The 26,779-nt window shown below is 42.9% G+C and overlaps 1 protein-coding gene across 5 annotated transcripts in view; it reads right to left on the reverse strand.

Annotated features, from left to right (window-relative positions):
- pard3aa (par-3 family cell polarity regulator alpha, a) overlaps positions 1–26,779 on the reverse strand; it is a 1,023,559-nt gene that overhangs the window by 365,812 nt on the left and 630,968 nt on the right. The gene's annotated exons all lie outside the window — the stretch shown is intronic.

Genomic DNA, 26,779 nt, shown 5'->3' on the forward strand with positions numbered 1-26,779 from the left:
CTGGGAGTGACGTCATCGGAGTGAAAGATCAGTAAGGTCTATTCCCTTCTAGCGGGTTCCATTCATTTGGTTTGATAGCATGCGATGTTGTTAGCATATCGCTTCTCCTACATGTATTACATGACTCTCCCCAATGGAGAATGAGCGTTGAATATGGTTTATGATATTGCATGGCAAACTACTTTATTTTGATTCCTTTTCTGAGGTTAGGTTAACATGGGACAGCGTTGGGCTGAAGTACCCAAGAGTGGCGGCGCACCCATACTTTTCTCTCCAATGATGAACTAAATTTCGTTGTACATTTGTGCAGTGACAATAAAGGCATTCTATTCTATTCTATTCCCCCAGGTGCAACCATACTGGATTAGCCAGATACACGGATGTATTGGGAGGGAGATGAAAATGAGGGTGGTGCTGCGTGACGTAGAATTCCGCACATCTTCCTCATTCCATCCTGGAACCAGGACGTTTGGCCGAGTGGCTTCATCAAGTGAAGGGAGAAAACTACTCCTGGAAAAAGCAGTAAATTGTGCAGTGAGCATTTTACAGAAGATTGTGGATTTGTAGAGGACTTGTATGAAAAAAAAATCCCTGGGAAGAAGCGAGACACGAGGCAGGAAAGACAACTGAAGCCAGACGCGAGCCCGACTTTGTTTCGCCACAAAACACCAGCAGCACAACAGCATCCTGCGTCACGTATCAAACGGATGGAAGATATTTTTAAGAAACAGGCAATAAACTAGCCACTACTTTATTCTGATTCCTTTTCTAATCCTGCATTGCCATAGAGAAATGCAAACAAATTGACTGAGAAGTCACGATAGACCATAATATTATACTATAATCTAGTATAGCATGCACTTGTAACACCACCTCTGTGCTCACAAAAAAATGACATCACGCATGATGGAGTTATGGCGGCCTCCCTGACAAAAAATAGTCCCGTCTATTTTCATCACTTTAGTGATATCGTTAAGAACAAATTCAACATGCAGCCTTTTTATAAAGGACAGACAAAGACCGACTTTCAGCTCAATTTGTTTATTTGCGAGAAATTTCCTTGAATGTGATCATTTGAGGCGGCACGGTGGTGTAGTGGTTAGCGCTGTCGCCTCACAGCAAGAAGGTCCGGGTTCGAGCCCCGTGGCCGGCGAGGGCCTTTCTGTGCGGAGTCTGCATGTTCTCCCCGTGTCCGCGTGGGTTTCCTCTGGGTGCTCCGGTTTCCCCCACAGTCCAAAGACATGCAGGTTAGGTTAACTGGTGACTCTAAATTGACCGTAGGTGTGAATGAGAGTGTGAATGGTTGTCTGTGTCTATGTGTCAGCCCTGTGATGACCTGGCGACTTGTCCAGGGTGTACCCCGCCTTTCGCCCGTAGTCAGCTGGGATAGGCTCCAGCTTGCCTGCGACCCTGTAGAACAGGATAAAGCAGCTACAGATAATGAGATGAGATGAGGTGATCATTCGAACACCGTATCGGTTCGATAGCAGGAGCTCGTTTGCAGGGACTTGTATGGCAGACTCCAATAACAGCCAAATAATAAACTGTTAAAAAAAAATAATTACCACCATATCATCGATATGGTGAGGCTTCCTCTCAGAGAACATTTATTTATACTTTGGGATGTGTGGATATAGGAAAATAATCAACTTCAGGGTGGTAATCATTTACCTTTATTATGCGACCTAATACCTGGAACATTTGTAACATCCGGCCTGCTTTGCATCACACCAACCCATTTTTTACTTATTCACCTACAACAGTGCGTCTCGCTATGTTTTATTACTTGCTTTAAAAAAAAAAAATTAAAAATCATGAATATGCAACATAATACTGTATAGTAAGGACAGTGTGCAAGTTACAACATGAACAAAATATATTATAACTTTCCAAGAGCTGGGAAACATGAAAAAATAAATTAGGATTAATATTTTAGGAAAATACCTCCGTAACGAGTATGTGAAATAATGTTCTTACAAACTTGCTTATTATTCACGTTTATACACAATCGGTTCTACTGAGTGCTCACACATTAATCATATTTAATAAAATTAAGCAGAATGATTTAACAGCAGCCTGCAGGTCGGTAAACAGTAAATTGTACCACTTTCACTTCACTTTAAAACTACCGGTTACCTCTTTTATATTATATATGGACACGAGTGTTTTACTGGGAAACGCACCACTGGTATTTTTCACACGAGCTACATCCAGGACACGGAGAACCGTGATACAAATTTCTCGATGTCACTTATGAGTAAATCGATGAATTGTTTTGATAAATTTGGGTACTTTTTGTTTGTGAATGTGTCGATATATAAAAAGAAAAAAAGAAAATAAATCACACGTTGGCTTGAAGATATGAAGTTTATCATCTCGTGTTGAAAAACTCACATTTTTCAAATGAAATGCATCACGGATCTGAGTGTCATATTTCAATAAATAATACTGGCTGGCTTTTTTTTTCATGGTCTATCAGATATATTCCATTCAGCTAGCATGATATTGAACGAGCTGAAGACGAGTAGCTGAATGGAACATATCTGATATACCACGAAAAAAGCCAGCCAATATTTATTATTCATACACATTCCTTTCGGGTGTTCAACACGTCTTTCTCTTTCAAAATTATCTCAAAATCTTCCCTTTTTTTTGGGGGGGGGCGCTGTGGCTCGGTCGACTGGGGCGCCGTGCCGTGGGTCCGGGGACCCGGGTTCGGTTCCGGCCCGGGGTCGTTTCCCGATCCCTCCCCGTCTCGTTTCCTGTCTCTGCGCGGTCCTATCGAATGGAGGTGAAAAAAGCCCGCCCCCCAAAAAAATCTAAAAAAAAAAAATCTTCCATTTTTAATGACGCAAACCTGGCGGCCGTGTTTGTTTGCATATCGTCCCAGTCACTCGCTTGCGCGGACGTTTTACGTCTCTGATGTGACGTCATATTGTCTTGACAACCATGCAATATAATAAACCATATTCAGGGGCACCGCCAGAAATTTTGGGCTCCATCAAAGATTAGAATTTTGGGGCCCCCAACTTCGCCCACCCTCGTCACAATTGCACTATTGTCATTATTTGACTTTTGATAGCCCATGGACCTTGAGTTTGTGACTTTGTTATTACATTTTATGTATTAACCTACCAGGGACTAGATGAAAACTGGTCAGTGACTAATTCTGGTGCATTTACAATCACAAATTAAAATTCAAGATTTTGCCACATGCCTTCTTGTGCTAGGACAATTGGTAGTGAAATGTGTGATGTGACTGCTAAGCAACACTTTAATCTAGCAAACTATTAGCAACACTTTAATCTAGCAAACTGTATATGGCGCTCGCTCATTAAAAACTTCAATCCTAAAGCATTTATGGGTTGTATTGCTGCTTACCTCCTTCTCCAAAGGGGGGTTCAGTGGTTTGGTAGGGCGGAGGTCCCCCTGAGGCTGAATCTGTGCATATTTAGGGCACCCCATTACTTATGAAACTGGTTATTAGCACTAGTTATTAGCACCAGCATAACGTAATATTTCATCTTGTTTATCACACAAGTCAGTTCAGTTATTAAAATGGAAAAAATGTCACTGTACAAACTGTAAAAGTGTTCTCTTGATAGGCTAATCCAACCACGTTCATACTGTTCATTTACCATTCGCTAATATTTTGAATACACGTGTGAGCAATAGCTACCTTTCTTTGGGAAAAACTGAGTGACCAGTTGCCTGCCTCTCCGGTCCCTCTCAGCTTTCAGCTGCCTTTCTTTACGTTTTTGACAGCCACTCTTCATATTTAGCGATCATAGACTGTACGCACTCCACTGCTGGCTGGCTGGCTGCTGCACCGCAACACAGCAGCAAGTAGCGTTGCACTGATCAGCACACAGATTTAACGCATCGCGCTTCTACCAGAACTGGACCGTACCATTTCGCAAAAGGGGGAGGGTTAAATGACAATATGTTGATGAACTCAAGAAATAGACAACCTTGTTCAATTAGCTCATTTTACCAGATGGAATATTGCATTGTTGTTATTTCAAAAGTCTTATTAAAATCATTAAAAGCATATTATCAGCCCCTTAAAGGGCCCCATGGCAGTGCTGGGCCCCTGGAATTGTTCTAACCTTTCCCCCCCCGGCGGCGCCCATGACCATATTCAACGCTCATTCGCCATTGGGTAGAGTGACGCAATACACGTTCGGATAAGCGATATGCTAACAATATCGCATGCTATCACACCAAATGAATGGAACTCGCTAGAAAGGAATAGACCTTCCTGATATTTCACTCCGATGATGTAATTCCCAGTGTTTTCCTGCTAACTAGATGCTCGTTGTCAAAATGGCGAACCGGTTTAATATTAAAACTTTTGATTAGCATTTTGGTTTTTTTGGATCTGTCTATAAAATATAAAAAACATTACACGGTGACGCAAAGAGATGAAGTTTATCTTCTTGTGTTGAAAAATATTTCACTTGTTCGTTTCGCTGACTCGTGAACATATTCACTACTCAAAGATAGATGAACTTCATATCTTCACGCATCTGTGTAAGATCCTCTCTAAATTTTCCCTAGAAAGTGACTGTATCTGTGCTTAAAGAGAGTTTAACACATTGCAGAGGCAATTAAACTATTAAAATATATGGGATTTCTTTTGTATTAACACTGATGAAAATAAGTGAAATATTGGTCTTGGGGGAAAAAATTAATTACCAGCTCGCTCTAACGCTAATAATGCTAAATTCAAGTGAGACAGCACAACAAATAAATCAATGAACACCCCGGCTAAGCACGAAAGAGGGCAAAAAACACTAAACTCATCAGACAGGCCAGTAAGACGACACTGTACGAACATTCATCAATAAATACGATGAAGTAAAATGTCTTGGCTATATTAGCATTAGGAGCGGAGTCATCATCAGGAAAACTCAGCCTGAGATGATGGAGTCGGTTCCAGCGTTGAGGTGACCATCTGCGTCAGCCAGGGGACCCGGTACTATTTAATATAGATGAGGAAGTTAATGAAATCTGGAGCTGACGACTCATCGAGGCAAGCTTCATCAGAAAAGCAGGCTCGAGTTGCATGGACGGGGTCGCTGCAATTATAACAGCACTGTGAAGACAGCACTCAGGCTTATTGTAAAGTTTGACCTCCGTGAGCTTTCAGTTGTAAAAACCAGAGATTGTTTTATAAACTTTTTCTCTTCTGTTCTTAATCTTTCGCCAGACAGACAAAGAGATCTGTAAAATTTTCGCTTTGACAGGAGACAAGGTATGAAGTTTGAGATACTGTAAAGAAGTTTTGTTTGTGAGTGAGAAGCCAAAAAAAAAAAAAGATATTAAAAATCTAAGAGCTGTTTTATGAGTACCCTGTTTATTTGTCCCATTCCCATCTTAACACCACTCCATCATCTCGCTTGCTCGCTCTCTAGGGGTGTTCACACGGCAACTTTTACTCCGGTGTAGCACCGGGGCTGCCCCGGTAGAGCGTTCACACGGTGCAAAGTTATACCGGTGTAGCCCCTGAAAGCTGCTTAAACCGGTGCAAATCTAACCCTGCTCGGGAGGTGGTTTAAGAAATTTACTCCGGAGTAAATGCTAGTTTGCGGGGCAGCACCGATATAAAATGGGACGTCTGAACGCTACAGGGGTAGACTCGCTACGCGTGAGGAGAGTTGATTACATACGGGCATTGCATAATTTGCATCCTGGTATTTTGCGCTTCCAAAATGGCGAATATCAACAACAACAACAGAACTGCGTGTCTTCCAGTGTTGCCAGATTGGGCGGTTTTAAGTGCATTTTGGCGGATTTGAACATATTTTGGGCTGGAAAACGTCAGCAGTATCTGGCAACACTGGTGTCTTCATCCACGTTGTTTTCCCGGCGCTTGGTGATGCCATGACAACCGGGAAAAGGAAGTACATTTTCACGCATGCGCATATTTCATTTCCGCATTATTACTATCGTATAGCACGGTCGCAAAAACTGCCGTGTGAACGCAAGTGGGGCTGCACCGGTGCTAACACGCTTCTCTCTAGTAAGCAGGTTTGTGACGTGTGAACGCTCCACAAAATTTACACCGGTGTAAGATATATCGCAACAAAATACATCGGTGCAGCATCGATGCAAATATGTGCCGTGTGAACACCTCTTCTGTCTCAGACTGGATGAAGCATTAAGAGGAGAGTATTTTGATACTGGCATCTGGTGAGAGATTATTATGAAGTCTTGCCATTCCTGGCACTCTGCAGACTCTACAGAGAACTGAAGGCAAATTTTTTTAGCAAAATTCTATTTCTCATTTTATTAAATATCGGAACGCATTTTTGATCGCTATTTTGTCACTGCTATAGCAAGTTATGAGGTTATGAGTGTTTGAAATATGCTCTGTAATATATCAGTCCGTATGTCAAAGCAATGGCCGTAAACGAGATTCGCTGAGACCTGTGCGAGACATCGTAGGACGGAAGTAAAACATACAGCGGAAATCAAAGTGACCGACATCTCCCAACGTTGTCAAAAGACGCGCGCGCTCTCTTTCGAATGCTGACGTAATCAAGCCGGAAGTTTTGTTTGTTTTGATAGCAATCAGGAAAGTTTGAAAAAAGTCGGCAGTAATCGTCATTTAAACTCGTTTTTGTGCAATATTTCGTTTGGAAAACAGTTTTCAAAATGGTGGCACTGACACCTGGCTGACACTTCACGTTTCGAAGTCTCGCACAAGTCTCGTGAAGATCGCACGGATAAGCGACGCCTGCTGTGGACCAAACGAACTAAATTCAACACGGCTAAAAACCGAATAGGCCGATAAGTATAATATTTAATTGCAATTAGTTGCCAATACGAGTCACGATATAAGCTTACTGAAAGCGAAAACGTAATTGAATAACACGTTAATTAAGAAATAAAGCAAGTTTAAAAATTATTTCAGTTCTCCTTTAACATCCACGATGTTCAATTCATTTTTACGCAACACAAGAATTCATATTAATTAGTTATTTCAGTTTTTAAACAACCATATATGCTGACTACATTTTTTTATGGTTGTCCTTTGGGTCTGAAGAAGACTTTATTGTTCTATCATCATCAGTGAACTCGGAGGTGACTCCGCAATCCGAGTCTGGAAGCACAGTGTCTGGAGCAGTGAGGGCACTGGAAGTCGGTTGTGGTATTTGCTGCCAGTGTTGCACTGTCACTGTTCTTTCATGGTGATAATTTTTTGCCGCCAGGCCACCACAAAATTAGCAGAGGCGGTCACGTGACTTTTCTTAGCGGTTTTACCGGAAGTGAAATAGCTGGTGGTCGAAAGGCTGCCGTAGTGCAAACAACTAGCGATAACTTATCAGAGTATGCTCGTAATCTAGAAGCCACTGCTGGCTTTCGATATATTCAGAAGATCGCTATGTGCAATGGAATCGACCCCTACAGTCTGGGAAAGAAGGATTTGTCATACGACCTCGGAAACGACCCTTCAGTCGAGTTCCCCGACATCTCGAACTATCTGGTGTTGCAGACGTCCTTCTACACCGCAAAACAGATGAAAGCGTGGGAGAGTATGGAGGCTTACAACTTTTTTGTATGTGGCTGGGTAAAGGACTTCGGTATCAAGTTGCTGCCGAATGAATCCTGTATTGTTTTTGCCCGTGTAAGTATGGTTTTTTAAAGCTTTTCGTTCATGTCTTGACAACAAAGCGCTGCAAGTTGAAGTGTAAACAAGCGACAGTTCGCTTGATTCTTACTTGTATTGGCTCTTATCTCTCAGGTAAATCATTCACAAAGATCGTCAGAAACCCCTTTAAAGACCTGGATCTTAGTTAAACAAGACGGAGAAGTGATCACGGCGCATTGTAACTGTACGGCTGGGGAAGAATTTTGTCGCGGCCTTCATACATATAGACTTTGTGAGGAGCGAACAAAGAAACAGCTGGGGACTTTAGCGCTTCGTGACTAAAAAAAAAAGTACCGTAAAATGACGCATCGCAAGAAAAGTACTTGGAAAACACTAAGGCCATAGCTGAGAGGGAAATTCAAACCTTTCACCAAGTGATCACTGCAAACTTGAGCATGCTTCGGCTAGGCTTCCTTCAATTTCAGCAAGAGGTTCAAAAGCCACCTTTCTCGACGTCTTTTTGTGAAATCCTGTGTTCATTCACCCTTTTTTTTTTTTTTTATTAGTTCACAGGGAACCCTGAAGAAACTCATCAGTTTCATGGTTTGATCGATTCAAACAACCTAAAACAACGCAAGCGTAAGGCATTTTTCATGCAAACAATGCGCCTTCTCCGTACAAACGCTTTGTCAACTGAGCTTTGGTAGACCACTAACTAAAGTTTTGAATAACTAATGAGGCGGATGTGACGTCATGTGAAACCCAGCAATACGGATGACGTGCCCCACCCATCGGAGTTGGCGGACTACATAGGATCTAACATAATGGCCTTCTCAAACCATCTGAGATTCAGGGCCCGTTTACACGAGGACGCTGTCGGGTAAAAACGACTAAATATTTTATCGGAAGTGCCTTTCGTCTACACGGGGACGGCGTTTCCGAGGCTGAAAAATGGAAAAAATTGAAAACGCCTTCCAGAGTGGATAAGTTAAAAACAGCCCCCGTTGCATATCCGTCTAAACTACCCAATACGCGAAACTCTGCTCGGATCTGCTCACGTCGGGTACGCGTTTACGTCATACATATGTCATATACTGTACATGCCAGCCCGGGAAGTAAGAAAGTAAGTAAAAAAGTAAGAGCATGTCTGATTACATCGATCCAACGGACCTTCAAGCTGCTCTGGCAGCTTTAATAAACGTCCAGGAGTCCTTCGAACATCTATACCGAATCTGCACATATACCGTTAATGAACAGAGGCGGGTATAGTATGCTCTTACTTTTTTACTTGCTTTCTTACTTACCATAGCCAGAGTAGTCAAAGTTTTCGCGGCGCAGATGTGCAGATCAGACAAGACGGAAGACGTTGCGCATGCGTGCAGACATAGCGGAGGTCTTTCACAGCACCACCTAGCCGCCTGGCATGCACATCCAATTGAATTCCACACATTTATGCGTCACCGTATAGACGCAGATTTCCTCCTTGAAAACGGTCGTGTAGACGCGGAAAAAAGTGAGAACGAAAACGGACTTTTGCGTTTTTGTTTCAGACCGTCCCCGCGTAAAGTGGGCCTCAGACAGAATTTTATTTGAGACGGAAAGGTAACTACTATATCTCCAAAGAGTTTTTATTTTCCGAATAAATTTTAAAAAACTGAAATTTTTTTCAAGTTTAAAAAAAAAAAAAGAAAGAAATGCATTTACTCCGACACTTTATACATTTCACACTTGGACTTTTTTTTCCCCTCACAAATTATGCAAATTCAACCTGTACAGGAACGGTGAAATGAATTCCACCTGCCAGAACACACAGAGCCTGTCTGAACATGAAGGTCTTGTTTATGAGGCTTTAATTAATCTCACTGCCCTCTCCTCTCAGGACATAATTACAGGTCTTAATATCTCACATGCAGCATATGCTGGACAAACCCTGCAGAGGCTCAGCCAGGTCATTAGCCTTCATCACATCCCTCTATCCCTTCATCCTTTCTGGTTTTGTTCTTGTGCTGGAGTAAGGACATTAGCACGTGCTGATGTGAGTGGATTAAAGCTCATACTGTGTGGTTCATCAGTGGGTTCAGGCCTCAGTGGTGCTGCAAGAATGAATCCTCACTCAAACTCGGATTACTTTAGGAATTTTTCACTGGGGAAAAAGGCCTCGTCTCGAACCATAATAATAATAATAATGATTTTCTTAAATCTGTAGCAGTGCTCCATATGTGACACACTACTTCAGAACTCCAGGGCTCCTGATACACTACCGTTCAAAAGTTTGGGGTCACCCAGACAATTTTGTGTTTTCCATGAAAAGTCACACTTTTATTTACCTCCATAAGTTGTAAAATGAATAGAAAATATAGTCAAGACATTTTTCTGGCCATTTTGAGCATTTAATCGACCCCACAAATGTGATGCTCCAGAAACTCAATCTGCTCAAAGGAAGGTCAGTTTTATAGCTTCTCTAAAGAGCTCAACTGTTTTCAGCTGTGCTAACATGATTGTACAAGGGTTTTCTAATCATCCATTAGCCTTCTGAGGCAATGAGCAAACACATTGTACCATTAGAACACTGGAGTGAGAGTTGCTGGAAATGGGCCTCTATACACCTATGGAGATATTGCACCAAAAACCACACATTTGCAGCTAGAATAGTCATTTACCACATTAGCAATGTATAGAGTGCATTTCTGATTAGTTTAAAGTGATCTTCATTAAAAAGAACAGTGCTTTTCTTTCAAAAATAACGACATTTCAAAGTGACCCCAAACTTTTGAACAGTAGTGTATGTCCTTCTCTGATGTAATCATGTTCATAAGACATGATCTCATTTCTTTAGTGGTATACCGAGTCCTTCAGTTCAAGCAGTGACTTCACTTCTCTTTTTTTCACACAACATAATGATATTCCTGCAGTGATATTTACTGCTTAAGTCCTTACGTAAATTTCGAATGTGTCTCAGAACACTCGAGAACATTTACAAACCAGTGCTAGTGTTTTGTCTTTCAGATATCTGGACAAATTCCCCACATCCTTTAGACCAGGGGGTTCTCAACCTTTTCGGCTTCGAGGCCCACCTATTCATGCTTGTAACGAGTCGGGCCCATGAAAAAGATCCCCAATTATTTTGGCTTACCTATTCTATCAGAATCTAATAATCTATTGTAAAGTGTATTAATGGGATGCAACATCACTCCCTGTTCCAGATGGGAGCCCAGGAATTAAATAAATGCAATAAAAACAAGCTGTTTTTAATTGTAGGTTTTGTATTTAAAACTGTATGGATGTGCCAGAAGCCAAACCATGCATGCAGGGCATTCTCAGTCAAAAGGGATTAATGATCCAAAAGTGGAGTCTGGTCCATTAACACAAGAACTTATTGCCATGTTTGTGTACAACAAACAAGCAAGTTATTAAAACCAAGAAGTATACTCAAAAGAAGCGGATATAGAAACCAGTCAGTGGGATTAGATCCTTACACACTAACAAACAAGGATTTTTCCTGTGAAAGAAAACTTTACTAGCTAAATTTGACATTAGTAGAATAAATTCTAATCCTAGTGTAGCCGGAACTAAATACAAAGACAATAGTTATGCATACTATTAATTAACAGATTTAATTTTTTTTTTAAAGATTGTGTACATTTTTAGTCTTCTGTATTTGTGATTATTTGTATCTGTACATGCACAACCCCACCAGCTCTGCTGATCAACTTATGTTTAAACAAAGTAATTCGTTATGAGTTGGAAAATTATCCATCCGTTGAGTTCTCCGACATCTCAGACTACCCGGTGCTGCAGACATCGTTCTACACGGACACACAGATGAAAACCTGGAAGAGCATGGAGAACAACAACTTTTTATATGTGGCTGGGTGAAAGATCTGGGGCTCAGGACATGACAAGATAAATCCTGTATTGTTTTTGCCTGGGTAAGGAGGAATTTCTGGGCTTTGTACACATCTTTGAGAAGGTTGCTAGGACGCTACAAGTTTTAGTATCGGGTGTAAACAAACCACAGCCGCTCGATTCTCAATCCTCCCTGCTCTTCTCTTTTAGCAGGCATCACAGATCCATATAATTCACCCACAAACGGATTTATTTATTCAGTCCCCTGCACATGCACGCTGTGCGTGCGCAATGCAAAGGAGCAGCGTGACAATAATAAAGACTTGTTCTTCTTAATTTACCCACAAATGTATTTATTCCACTTGAAAGGTGTTTATCTAACCAGCTACCGGATTTGGGACACTATAGGGGTGTTCACACGGCACATATTTGCATCGATGCTGCACCGATGTATTTTGTTGCGATATATCTTACACCGGTGTAAATTTTGTGGCGCGTTCACACATCACAAACCTGCTTACTAGAGAGAAGCGTGTTAGCACCGGTGCAGCCCCACTTGCGTTCACACGGCAGTTTTTGCGACCGTGCTATACGATAGTAATAATGCGGAAATGAAATATGCGCATGCTTGAAAATGTACTTCCTTTTCCCAGTTGTCATGGCATCACCAAGCACCGGGAAAAAAACGTGGATGAAGACACCAGTGTTGCCAGATACTGCTGACGTTTTCCAGCCCGAAATATGTTTAAATCCGCTAAAATGCACTTAAAACCGCCCAATCTGGCAACACTGGAAGACACGCAGTTCTGTTGTTGTTGATATTCGCCATTTTGGAAGCACAAAATACCAGGATGCAAATTATGCAATGTCCGTATGTAATCAACTCTCCTCACACATAGCGAGTCTACCCCTGTAGCGTTCAGACGTCCCATTTTATATCGGTGCTGCCCCGCAAACTAGCATTTACTCCGGAGTAAATTTCTTAAACCACCTCTCGAGCAGGGTTAGATTTGCACCGGTTTAAGCAGCTTTCAGGGGCTACACCGCTATAACTTTGTACCATGTGAATGCTCTACCGGGCAGCCCCGGTGCTACACCGGAGTAAAAGTTGCCATGTGAACACCCCTTATGACATCCTGAACTATTTAGTATTTGGCTTCAAACTTGAAAAAAATTCGCGGCCCACTAGATGGCGCTTTGCGGCCCACTAATGGGCCGCAGCGCTCAAGATCAGTCTTTTTTCAACAGTTAAACCCAGTTCACTAATGCCGCTTTTCCACTACAAACGCAGCTGAGTCGGGCTGAGCCGTGCCGTGCTGAGTTGGGCTGAGTCGAGCTGAGCGGGGCTATTGGAGTTGCATTTCGACTACAACCGCGCTGGCTGGAAGTGGGTGGACACATTGGGTGGAGTTAGCGAAAGTGGGTGGACGTCACGTGATGTCGTTAAGCGGCGCAAACAGTGACATCAGTGATCTTTTAAGCGGTAGTCTCACGACCTGGATAGTAAACAATAAACATGGAGGACGTGGAGTCGTTAGTGTTGCTGGTCTTGGTTCTGTGGCTTGTTGTCACCGACAACGCCAACAGATACTGGCAAGAGCGTATAGATGAGGCGAGGCGCATAAGGCTTCAGAAATTCTCGTAATTCGTAATTCTTCTTCTTCCGGGTTTACGGTGTTTACAGATCCCAGCATGCTCGCGGGGCATGTGGGCATGTGAGGACACTCCTCCTCACCAATCAGTGCACAGGGGAGTGTCTGCTCACGCCCCCAGCCTCACTCAGCTCGGTTTGGCTCGCTTCAGCCCCACTCCAAAACAGTACGAGTTTTGGGTGCTAAGCAGGGCTGAAGCGAGCTGAGTCGTGCTGTTCTGAGGTAGTAGAAACGCGAGCCGTGTCGGGCTGAAGTGAGCTGAAGTGAGCTGAAAAAGGGTAGTGGAAAAGGGCCATAATTTGTTTGGACAAGTGGTGGTCCAACAGTGCTGATATTTATTATAACAGCAGTGATACATTTCACGGTTTGTGTCTGCTACATACACTTCCAATTCTAGTAACAGTCTTTTACACAAAACTGTTACTACGCTTCTGATGAGCTGTCAGTTTGTGCCTTGCATAATGCGACACACAACAGTCTATCCAGCTATGGCTTCTTTGAGAAATATTTTCATTGACGCAAAAATAAACAAAGTAGCTGACCAGAAGAATAAATCAATCAAATATACCATGCACTGATAGGCACCGGGAATTATGGATTCTCTTCAGTGACTGGCATAGTACTGTTTCCTTTGTGGCTGCACCCCTCACAAAGTAGTACCTCAGAGAATCCATCATTTCACCTGCAGCATCTCAGTGCATGGCATATTTGATTTTTAGGCAGCAAGTCGGCTCCTGAAGCTGATGCGTTGGAAGCAGGAAAAATGGGCAAGCGTAAAGATTTGAGCAAATTTGACAAATTGTGATGGCTAGATGACTGGGTCTGAGCATCTCCAAAACAGCAGGCCTTGTCAAGTGTTCCTGGTATGCAGTGGTTAGTACCTAACAAGCGGTCCAAGGAAGGACAACCAGTGACCCGGCGACAGGGTCATGGGCGACCAAATCTCATTGATTTGTGTGGGGAACAAAGGCTAGCCCATCGGGATTGAGCATCTGTAGGATGCTCTTGACAAACAAGTCTGATCCGCGGAAGCCCCACCTCACAGGACTGAAAGGAGCTGCTGCTAATGTCTTGGTCCCAGATACCACAGGGCACCTTTAGAGGTCTTGTCGAGTCTATGCCTTGACGAGTCAGAGCTGTTTTGGCAGCACAAGAAAGACGTCCACAATATTAGGCAGGTGGTTCGAATGTTATGGCTGATCGGTGTATTTCACCTGATGTGGAAATGTTATTTATTTATTTTTTTAACCTCGCCTTGGTGGACTGTAAAGGGAACCAGTTTAACAAATGCAGGGGTAAAAACAGTCAGTCTGCCTAACGATGTGTCTAAAACCTTGCTCGCCGAGTATGATTTCTTCACATAGTGAATGACACATTTTGGAAAGTTACACGCTGCAGTGAAATGGACGCAAGTCAAATCAATTCAGTTTGTAATCAGACACCGGCTGTCAAAAAGCGAACAAAACTCCTGTAGCATAGTCGGAATGAAAATCTTTAAACATGATTTTCTTCCTTCTGACTTTTGTAGATAAGCAGACATCAGAATGCTCAGACTTGTAGTTCAGATACTTGTAGAGGTCCTAAGGTCAAAATCTCACCATGTGAAGGTTTTTTCTCTCTCACACACACACACTCGGTCACAATAAACAATGTCCAATGATGTCCCATCAATCACCCTGTTATTTCTTCTGGGTCACACCAATAACATGGGTAGGATGGATGCATGCTGATGTTGGGAAGACCAAATGAGCGAGATCAGACCGGAAGGTCTGAAGGTTCTCCATCACTGGTTGTAGTTGTTTGCATCTCAGCAGACTTCACCCTGTACTTCATCCAAAGATCTGAAGTGGCTCAATACTAATATACAGTTGTGGTCAGAAGTTTACATACAGTGGCATGAATGTCATCTTGGATATCAATGTCATGGCAAGATTTGGGCTTTCAGTAATTTCTCTCAACTGTTCTTTTTCTGTGGCAGAATGTACAGCATACATCTTTCATTAAAAAAAAAAAACACGAGAATTTGGTGCACAAGTTCATTTTCTTTGGGTTTTCTGAAATCAACAGGGGGTCAAGAATATACATACAGCACACCTAATATTTGGGTAAAATGTCTCTTTGCAAGATTCACCTTGACCAAACATTTTTGTTTACTATGAGCAAGCTTCTGGCAGAATTCTGATTGGAATTCTATTTCACGACTCTTCATGGTAGAATTGGTAGAGTTCAATTAAATTTGTTTTTTTCTTGGCATGGACTCCACTTATAAGCACGTTCCATATATTTTCAATAGGGCTGAAGTCAGAACTTGTTTTAAGTTTAATGTTTGCCTGCTTTATCCTCCATAACCAGCTCTGATGCGTGTTTGGGTTCATTGTCCTGTTGTAACTCCCAAGTCGTGTTCAAGTCTCTGATGGTTTATGCTGAAGAATTCTGAGGTAGTCCTCCTTCTTCATTATTCCATCCACTTTGTGCAATGAACCAGTTCCACCGGCAGCAAAACAGCCCCAGAGCATGATGATCCTACCACCACCAGCTGGTACAGTGTCCCTCTGTACATGGTGGTCATTGCGGCCAAACAACTCAATCTTTGTCTCATCTGACCATACAGCTTTCCTCCAGAAGGCTTTTTCTTTGTCCGTGTGGTCAGCTTCAAACTTTAGTTAAGCTTGAAGCTGTCAATTCTGGAGCAGGGGGTTATTTCTTGGATAGCACCTTCTTAGTCCATGGTGATCTGAACCGTAGACAGTGAACCATCAGCTTCCAGTTCATGGCAGGGCTGTGTCATGGTGGTTCCCAGGTTGTTCCTGACCATCCAAACCAATTTCCTTTCAGATGAGGGTGACAGTTTGGGTTTTCTTGAAGGAAAGCGGTTTGGCAAAGTGACTACACCTCACAATAACTTGGATACAATTGCTTGAACTGATCTTGGAATTTGCAGTTGTTTAGAAATAGCTCCAAAAGACATTCCAGAGTTGTGTACATCTGCGATCCTCTTTCTCAGATCTGCACTGAGCTCCTTGGACTTTCCCATTATTCTGTGTGTTGGTCAATCCAATAAGTGCTGTAAACAAACCCTTTTTATGAAGGCACAGAGAAGCTACCAGCTGTAGTCAATCATGATCACTAACAGGAAGTTAAGAGACCTCGGCCTTGGCAAGATAGACATTTTGGAAGTTTCAGCGCCTCTGAATTAATAATCTAAGTGCGCGTATGTAAATTTTTGATACTGTATAAATAATTTTGACCCCGTGTTGATTTCAGAAAACCCAAAGAAAATTAAAACTTCTGCACCAAATTCTAGTGGGTTTTTTTTATTAAAGATGTATGCTGTACAATCATTCTGCCACAGAAAAAGAACAGTTTAGAGAAATTACTGAAAGCCCAAATATTGCCATGACATTCATATCCAAGATGACATTCGTGTCACTGTATGTAAACTTCTGACCACAACTGTAGCCATAATTTAGTGGCTCCGCTGATTGATAGTGCTCTCTAGACACCATCAATCAGGTCTTTTCTTCTGCGGGACAAACTTGTCACCGCTTTGCTGTTTCCTTCCTCATGTCAACTCGCATAAGCATCACACAGCTACGAGCCCCACTGCCTCATCTGTATGCACAGTCCATTCTCTGACATCACCATGACATTCAGAGAAAGTTTTTGCTTGCTCTCTGAATTTCTGTAGCGCTTTTTTTATTATTATTATTATTCTGTTGTGCCAGGAAGGAAGATAGAGGCTCTCTTCTGGGCCCGTCAGTCATACAGGACATAGTTCCTGCCAGCTCACAGGGCCCTTCATGCCAGCCGCTTTCATACCTCAGACTTGTTGTCGAAAAGACAGGTTAGGAGGAGAAAGGCGGAGAAAGGGCAGAATTTGAAAATCACTTTGAGAGAAGGAAAAACTTTTCAGTCGGATACTTTCGGCACTTCCTCAAGGGTTCTGCTTTCATAATTCTATCAATTTCAGTGCCTTTCATGTGGTCAAGAGAGAGAAACGTTCTGCATCAAAGTCTCCACTTACGATGCGGTCCCTACGGGGAGAGCTCTCAATCTGCCGAGCCGTATGGAACAATGGAACTAACATCTCCATTTCAGTTAAATAAATAAAGAAATAAATCAAATCAGCTCCGTGTGACTAAAAACAGACAGCATTCTCCTCATGTATAATTTATACAGTGGTGTGTGTGTGTACTTGGGTCATGTGTGTGTCTCGAATAAAAGCAGGCTGAGACAGGACACGGGAAGTGTATAGCTTGAAAATATAACCGTGCTTATTCTATTCACATTCGCTGGATACGAGCAACCACACGCTCTGATTGGCTAAGCTTCGTAGTAGAGATCAGCTCATATACCGTGAGTAGAGAAAAACAAAATGGCAGCGCGTGTTACTGAACCAGCCGAGGACAAAATAAAAACTCTACTTGAAAACAAAACCTCAAAAAATACAAAAAAAAAAAAAGCAACAAAATACGGAATAAAAAGTATTTGATGGTAAGAACATTTTTTTTTAATTTCTCAAGAATTATTATGATAGCATTTTTCACAAATTGCTCCTGTTGTTTTGCCGGTTTGTTTACGTTCGAAGTGGAAATGATTTTGTCTGACATTCTGTATAAAGTTTTGATTTATCGAATTTGCAAAAAATAAAAATGCTCTGTTTCTCAAAGTCCAGTGAAAATGGATAGAATAAAAGTTATTCCACTCAATCTCATCGTGCACGGCTTATAGCCAACTCGGCGCTATGGGCCTCATCGGTTATCAGCTCGTGTACGGTTCGATTTCGTGGAATAACTGTTAAATCGAGCTGTTCTAACAAACCACCATCTGTCTGTGTCAGAAATCAATCAGTTCTTACTGTTCTGTGAGTCCGGATATGCATGGTGCTGGGCAGGTCATATAGCCACTATAAAGCTTCACCACACACAGAGACGCACATCTAAACATATTTACAGAGCCCTCCATGATTACTGCCCCCTTGTAAAGATCAGGAAAAAGGGTTAGGAAAAAAAAAATCCACCTTTTGGTGAAGTCGCTTCATCTCACACTGAAAAAATGAGAAAACTCCAAACTTTAATTGAAATAAATTTATTCAGAGGAAAACAAATCCCTCAAGAAAATTTTCTTCACCAAAAACACGTGCGCCAATATTATTGACACCCCTGGAAATTACAGTGAACACAACGTAACTGAAGCATGTTTCGCATTTAAATTGTACATTTTGGAGTTGATTGGCATGTGTAGGAACTTTCAAACTGAAATCCATTACTTCCTGATTAACCGTCTGGGGTTGAGAGCTTCGCCAGCAACTCTCAGCAGGTTTACTATGAGTAGGTCATGTAATTAGATTAATATATTTGCAAGTTTTAATCATACAAGCATGATAAAGATACTGACAAACTTTATACTTTACACTTTCCTATATGAGGGGCGGCACGGTGGTGTAGTGGTTAGCGCTGTCGCCTCACAGCAAGAAGGTCCTGGGTTCGAGCCCTGTGGCCGGCGAGGGCCTTTCTGTGTGGAGTTTGCATGTTCTCCCCGTGTCCGTGTGGGTTTCCTCCGGGTGCTCCGGTTTCCCCCACAGTCCAAAGACATGCAGGTTAGGTTAACTGGTGACTCTAAATTGAGCGTAGGTGTGAATGTGAGTGTGAATGGTTGTCTGTGTCTATGGCCAAGTTTACATTAGACCGTATCTGTCTCGTTTTCTTCGCGGACGCACTGTTCGTTTACATTAAAACGCCTGAAAACGGGAATCCGCCAGGGTCCACGTATTCAATCCAGATCGTGTCAGCTCCGGTGCTGTGTAAACATTGAGAATACGCGGATACGCTGTGCTGAGCTCTAGCTGGCGTCGTCATTGGACAACGTCACTGTGACATCCACCTTCCTGATTCGCTGGCGTTGGTCATGTGACGCGACTGCTGAAAAACGGCGCGGACTTCCGCCTTGTATCACCTTTCATTAAAGAGTATAAAAGTATGAAAATACTGCAAATACTGATGCAAATACTGCCCATTGTGTAGTTATGATTGTCTTTAGGCTTGCCATCCTTCCACTTGCAAGTGGTAAGTGATATGCGCTGGGATCACACACACAGCGGCTCAGTCCCCAATCACTGCTCGTGCGCTTCACTCGCGCGCTGTGTGAGCTGCGCAGGGCCGGAGTGCGCACCCTCCAGAGGGCACTCGCTGTTCAGGGCGGAGTGATTTGGAGCGCAGGATGCCTGCGGAGCCGAGCGTATCCGTGTATTGGCGTTGCTGTGTGCACGCGAATCGTGTATTGGCGTTGCTGTGTGCACGCTAATTGTTTTAAAAACGTTAATCTGATGATCCGCTGATACGGTCTAATGTAAACCCCACCTAAGTGTCAGCCCTGTGATGACCTGGCGACTTGTCCAGGGTGTACCCCGCCTTTCGCCCGTAGTCAGCTGGGATAGGCTCCAGCTTGCCTGTGACCCTGCACAGGATAAGCGGCTACAGATAATGGATGGACGGATGGATGAACTTTCTTATATGCCGACTGCCAAATAATAATATATTTTTTAAATGACCTAAATTAGATGAAGCATAAAACTTGTCACCTTACTCAGTCACACCTGAGTCTGAGTGCCCATTTACACATTCATAAAAGATTATTCACATGGTAACGGCATGATAATCACTTTCACTCTTTTGATGTCAACTGGTTTCCCTTTCACGATGGGAACGCCCACCGTAAACAGGATAAAATATATCATCAGCCATAGTTTAGGATACCTATTTGGAGATAAAACTTATTGCGAGATAGCATGCCAATTTTATACTCAGGAGGCTCTTCGGATGATTCAGGACAGCAATTCCGTTTCAGCAGTTCATCGGATCTTGAGGTACAAATACGAGGTGACAGAGGCTTCATTTCATATAGCCAATCAATCAAACAGGTTAATAACTCATCTCATCATCTCTAGCCGTTTTATCCTGTTCTACAGGGTCGCAGGCAAGCTGGAGCCTATCCCAGCTGACTACGGGCGAAAGGCGGGGTTCACCCTGGACAAGTCGCCAGGTCATCACAGGGCTGACACAGACACAGACAACCATTCACACTCACATTCACACCTACGCTCAATTTAGAGTCACCAGTTAACCTAACCTGCATGTCTTTGGACTGTGGGGGAAACCGGAGCACCCGGAGGAAACCCACGCGGACACGGGGAGAACATGCAAACTCCGCACAGAAAGGCCCTCACCGGCCACAGGGCTCGAACCCAGGACCTTCTTGCTGTGAGGCGACGGTGCTAACCACTACACCACCGTGCCACCCCAGGTTAATAATTATACAATACAATTCGTATTAGGTTCCTAATGATGTTGATAATAGAGAGTGGGTGCTTTCTGAGGGCTATACTTCCTGTGTTCCTGGGACACCACTTTGAGAACCTGGGGTCGAACCAACAATCAGTGCGTTTACATGCACATAGAGAGAATCGAATTTCTGCCATTGCTCGACTGAAATCGAAGTTCAAAATGCCATGTATACGCCTTAATTCGGCTGAAATTGAACCGAACTTGATTTCTCGGAATCGAGCTACACGACCTAGATTATGCGATTTCTGCCGAGCTACTTAGTGCATGTAAACCCTATCGAGCTACGTATTCGAGCTACTTACTTCAGCATTGCCCCTTCCGGAAGTGACGAGTGACGAGACCACAAGCGGGAAACACAACAGCCTCGGTCGGCATGACGACGAATCATGACAACGGCATGAATCTTTTCTTTTTGTGGCATTGTTTGCACTGTTAAAATTTAGCTCACTTACTGTATCACCAAATACATCTGTACAGCTGTTGCATAGCTGTGAATTGTGTACATAAACAAGTCATTGTATTTGTGTGTGTGTGTGTGTCAAAAAAAAATTTTTTTGTAAGCAAAAAATGGACTTTAGAAGAATATACAACTGTGCAAAATAAGGTGTCTTACAAAACAGTGGTCTGCGCAGGACAGTTTGTAGCCATACAGTCTGTTAGAGCAAGCCTAACAGCTTGAGCACGGAACTTGTGAACATGGAACTGCCAGTGTTGCCAGATTGGGGGTTTTAAGTGCATTTTGGCGGATTTGAACATGTTTTGGGCTGGAAAACGTCAGCAGTATCTGGCAACACTGCTGATAACTTTGTTTATACTCTTGAATAGCTCTTCTTCATGACGACAACCGGAAGTGTACCAACACGATGGGGCGTGTAGCGCCACCTGTGGCTCGGGTGCACAATGTACCTCACACAATAGCTCGATTTCCTTGTGTGCATGTAGGATTGGATTTCTCTGGCACCCCTGCAGGGACCCTTAGCTCGATTACCGACAGTAGCTCAATTTGGATGTGCATGTAAACGCACTGACTGACCCAATAACACAACACAGGGTTTCTCAGGAACAAGAAATCAAAAGGGAAAGAAAACTGAACAGTGTCTCCAGTGTGTTTTATTTTTATCCCCTCACCCCCTCTGGTTTTCAGACAGACATAGTCAGGGCCAGCAGAGTCATCCTGAAAACAAAGTGTTTTTTCTTTTATCAAAGTTATGTACCTTTTTTTTTTTTACCGAACAGGTAAAAGTGGTTTCTTTGCAGTGACTGAGATTATGGGTTAGTTTGAGGATGAAGTGAAGTGTAGAATAGGCTTGCTGTAAATAAATACAATCTGAATGTTAAATATACATAATTCCTTGTCCTGAAATATCACACAAACTTTGTGGTTTCTATAGATACCACATGACCATTACCCGGACAGTATAATGATGATTTTCCTGCACGAATAAAACACCCACACAATGTTCCTGATCAGAAATCTTTCCACAGTTGCTTCAACTCTCCACAGAGATCTACTGATGTCTGTCTTCACCACACATTCAGACTTAAACGCCTGCACAAATTCACCAAATACACAGAGCTAGAGGTGCACTTTGTTGGTTCGTACTTACTGATGACAACCCGTCTATATCTAGAATACTACTGATCAGCCCTTCCACCCCATTCAGCAACAGATGGATGTAGTAGTATTTGTAGTATTAGCAGCCGCAGCAGCAGCATTAGTTCTGTTATTCATGCTTTTACGCTGTTATAGCCCTCTCCATCCCTGGGCAATGTAAATCAAATCCATCCTTATTACAAGCGCCCATTAGCACAAAGCTAATAACAGGCTCAGTCCATTTATAGAAGCCTATCAACTCAAAGTGACTGTCTAATGCACACAATCATGACAAGCGCCCACAGTAACACTGTCGATCACAGATAGAACGTTGAGGTGGAGATGAAGGTCTTCGGACTGAAACAGATGGACTTGCGGAAGCACGAATACATACATACATAGTGGTGCCATCTAAATTTTTAAGCAAACCACACAAAGTTCATGCTGAAGGAAGGGCGTCCGTCGCTAACATTTTACGCACCTCGTACACCCTGGTGTCTTGGCTAATTAAGCTAGATTTTAAACTGGACCCCAGGTGTAGCACTGCTGCTAATCGTCTGTCTCCGTATATAAAAATTATAGGCTCATAAATATCACAATGCATTTGAATGTTATCAATTCGACAGCACTGATGGATCTTGGCCTCCTGAAATTGTGCAATTGCGGCAAACTGGTTCTCATCTCACAAAAAAAAAACCCACAGGCAAGTCGCTCTTCCTTTGCAATTGCTCGCTCTCTCTATTTCTCTATATGTTCCAGTCGAGGCAATCCACTATGGCGAGCTTTCCTTTACTGCTCTCTTTCTTTTAGTATTCACCTCTCTCTCTCTCTCACCTTCTTGTTACATCCTCACTGTGTTCTTTTCTTGTAATCAGCAGGGGTCCAGGCCAAAGAACCAAACAACCAACAATCGTTTGATGGACAGATAAAAGGTGACCTTGTATCTTGGCAGCTCTGGAGGGGACGGATGACCTTGCTCTCAAAAAAAAAAAAAAAGTTGTGTGTGTGTATGTACACACATGATGAAACCAAGAAACAGCATGAGGTCCAGTGCTGGCAGCAAGAGGTACCAATCAAATCCAACCCACCAGTAAACAGACCTGAATTAGAGCGAGCAACATGCCTGAGAGTGTGAGTGGGCTTGTGTACTTGTGTGAAGAACATGCGAATGCTTTGTGTGTGTATATATCACCAGTGGTGCCAGAAAGCAACACGCACAGTTCCAGACGGCATGCTTTTCTCAAAACATGCACTACATTTACAAAAGCGCAAAACATCACGGATTCAAACTTACAAAGTACTCTTCGTAAAACACCACACTGCTGAATTCTCAAATCTGATTGGTCAGCACCAATCAGCTCTGACAGTAGGGTCACACTTCAGGACATGCTGTTAGAGGAAAATCATCAACTTCATGGGAGTAACAGTCAGCGCGTTTACATGCACATAGAGAGAATCGAATTTCTGCCGTAGCTCGACTGAAATCGAAGTTCTAAATGCCATGGAAACACCTTAGCTCGGCTGAAATTGAACCGAACTTGATTTCTCGTAATCCAGCTACACGACCTAGATTATGCGATTGTAGCCGAGCTACTTAGTGCATGTAAACCCTATCGAGCTACTTACTTCAGCACTGCCCCTTCCGGAAGTGACGAGTGACGAGACCACAAGCGGGAAACACGACAGCCTCGGTCGGCATGACAGCAGTAGTAGCGAGCAGCAGAAGAGGTCAGGAGGAACAAACGAAGAAGAGAAAATGGCGAGCAGAAACGTGCACTTCTGGAGCAATGAGGAGACAGAGTTCATGCTCATTCAGCTTAAGGAGTTGAATATATTAAAATTCATGGACGGGAGAAAAACGCGCAATGGAGAACACGGAACTGATAACTTTGTTTACACTCTTGAATAGCTCTTTTTCATGATGACAACCGGAAGTGTACCAACACGATGGGGCGTGTAGCGCCACCTGTGGCTCGGGTGCACAATGTACCTCACACAATAGCTCGATTTCCTTGTGTGCATGTAGGATTGGATTTCTCTGTCACCCCTGCTGGGACCCTTAGCTCGATTACCGACAGCAGCTCGATTTGGATGTGTATGTAAACGTACTGATTAACTCCTATTGACTTGGAACTTTTCTGGAGAGAGATTAGGCTTCCTACCCCAAGACTAAAACACTTAAGACAGCAAAAGGAGGAGAGTGAGGAAAATAAGGAAAAAAAAAAAAAAGAAGAGAAAAGGGGGAAAAGGGAAAATAACAGTTGATATTTGATATTTCATAGAGCCATCCCTTATCGGTTCAGATCAGTGTGAGCATTTTCAGAAGCAGAATTGCTTTCGATCCTTGCCTCTCTCGCTCACCCCTGCTCTGACCTGATAAGGACTCCTCAGTCTAATTCACTTTTCCTGCAGTCACAGTCTGTGCATAGTGCAGGACTCTGTCCGTCACTCAGGCAGGCTGAAGCATCATAAACCGAGCTTTGTCCCAAAACTTCTGGCAACCGACAACCCCGATTCCAAAAAACGTTGGGACGCTGTGTGAAACATAAACTAAAACAGAATGCGATGACTTGCAAATCATTTCCGCCCTACATTCAGTTGAATACAACACAAAGACAAGATATTTACTGTTGAAGCTGATAAATGTTAAAGCGAGACGGCCTTTCGATTTCAAAAAAATCGGTAGTTTCCTCCGAAATTTGGTCATTGTGATGTATGTTTATTTCTGTAACATGTCACAAAATATCAAGCCGTTCTGTGGCTGGGAAGTTATTTAATTTGAGGGGATTCCCGAGCAAATAATGTGCATGAAATCGCTCGCGTCGCGCAGTCAAGCAGACAGAAGAAGTCCGTGTGCGCGCGTGCTTACCTTTGACCATACACTGACTTGCATCATTCTGTGGCTAAACAAACAGCTGATCACACCGAGGTGCTCACTGACCGCCGATATTTATTATACCCTGTCCACACTAGGGATTTTGTACTGATACGATACTACTTTCGTACCGCAACACCTGTCCACACTAGCAACTATACCGGTACCGTAGCGGTATAACTGTATCGGTACGAAACCCACAAATGTATGGGTTTTGTACCGGTACAGTATTGGTACTGTAGCGCTTCACTGTAGTGTGGACAGATGAAGCGGTTCTGTATCGATACAAATATAATGCGCATGCGCAATGAACCATTCCTACTTCTTCCGGGTTATTCATACAATACAATACGCCCATGCTTTCCAGCTGTAAATAAAACGTCAAAATGGCTCAAAACGACCGTGGAGCTACATGGAGCAAAGACGAAGTTATGTGTTTGTTGGAGCTTTGGGGAGACGAGCGATGCCAGGAACAGTTGGAACAGGAGATTCATTTTCTTTGTTTCTCTCTCAACTGCCTCGTGCGTTTTATACGATTCGACTGAATAAATGACCACCAGAAATACAGACTGTACATTGACAAAAAGCGCACACACGTTGTTTCATCCGCCATATATTCTCAGAAGGAAGTTACTCGGTAACCACGGAAACATTTCGCGCACGCGCATTTCAACTACCGTGAAAGAAAACCGCAAACATTTCTCGCTAGTGTGGACAGACGCACTAAACTGTACCGGTATACTTTGTAGCGATACAGTTATACCACTTTCATACCGGTATAAGTGTGAACACAGCTTTAGTTTGGTCCTGCGTTTCCTTTCCTTCGCAACATACCATAACATCTTTTCTTCTTGCTTTGCACTACTGTAGTTGGTCTTTCACGTTTCATTCATGTCCTCCGTTTTTCTCTCCTGTTTCAAATTTGTATCCTACAATGCCTTGCGCAAAGAGGAAAGCCCACCACGTCATGCATGACGTAGTATCTTGAATTGGGTCACGGTGAAGCAGGAAGAAATGGTGGTGACTTTAGAGCCACGTGGCCCTAAATTCATTAACTGTTGTATTTAAAAAAAAATCTAATAAAATTGGAAGTCTGTGATTCGAATTCAGTAGCTTTCGGTCCACTAAACAAAAATAACTGGGTGTTGGGGAAAATTCTTTTTATGACCCACACTTGAAAAATCTGAAAGGCAGTCTCCCTTGAATGTTTTTTTTGTAAACATGCATTCATCCCGAATTTGATGCCTGCAACACGTTCTAAAAAAGTTGGGACAGGAGCAACAAAAGACTGTGAAAGTTGTGGAATGCTCAAAAAACACCTGCTTGGAACATTCTAGAGGTAAACAGATTAATAGTGTATGAGAAGGGGCCTCCTCAAAAGGCATTTACAAGCAAGGATGGGGCAAGGTTCACCACATCATAAAAACCGTGTGGGTGAATAGTCCGACAGTTTAAGAACAATGTTTCTCAGTGTACAGTTGAAAGGAATTTTGGGGTTTCATCAACAACAATCCATAATCAACGTCAAACGATTCAGAGAATCCAGAGAAATCTCTGCATGCAAGGGGGGCAAGGCCGAAAACCAATACCAAATACCCGTGACATTAAAGACATACGTGACTGTATAAAGGATATTACTACTTAGGCTCGGGGAAGATTTTGGAAATCTGTTGTCGGTAAACACAGTTTGTTGCTGCGCCTACCATTCAAACAAAAGCCAAATAACATCATCATCCAGAAACGCCACTGAATTCTCTGGGCCTGAGTATCCTCCGGGCTAAAGAAGAAAAGGACCGTCCAGATTGTTACCAGCACAAAGTACAAAAGCCAGCATCCGTGATGGTATGGAGGTGTGTTAGTGCCCATGGCATG

This window comes from Neoarius graeffei, chromosome 5, assembly GCF_027579695.1.
Source record: "Neoarius graeffei isolate fNeoGra1 chromosome 5, fNeoGra1.pri, whole genome shotgun sequence".
Lineage (NCBI taxonomy): Eukaryota > Metazoa > Chordata > Actinopteri > Siluriformes > Ariidae > Neoarius > Neoarius graeffei.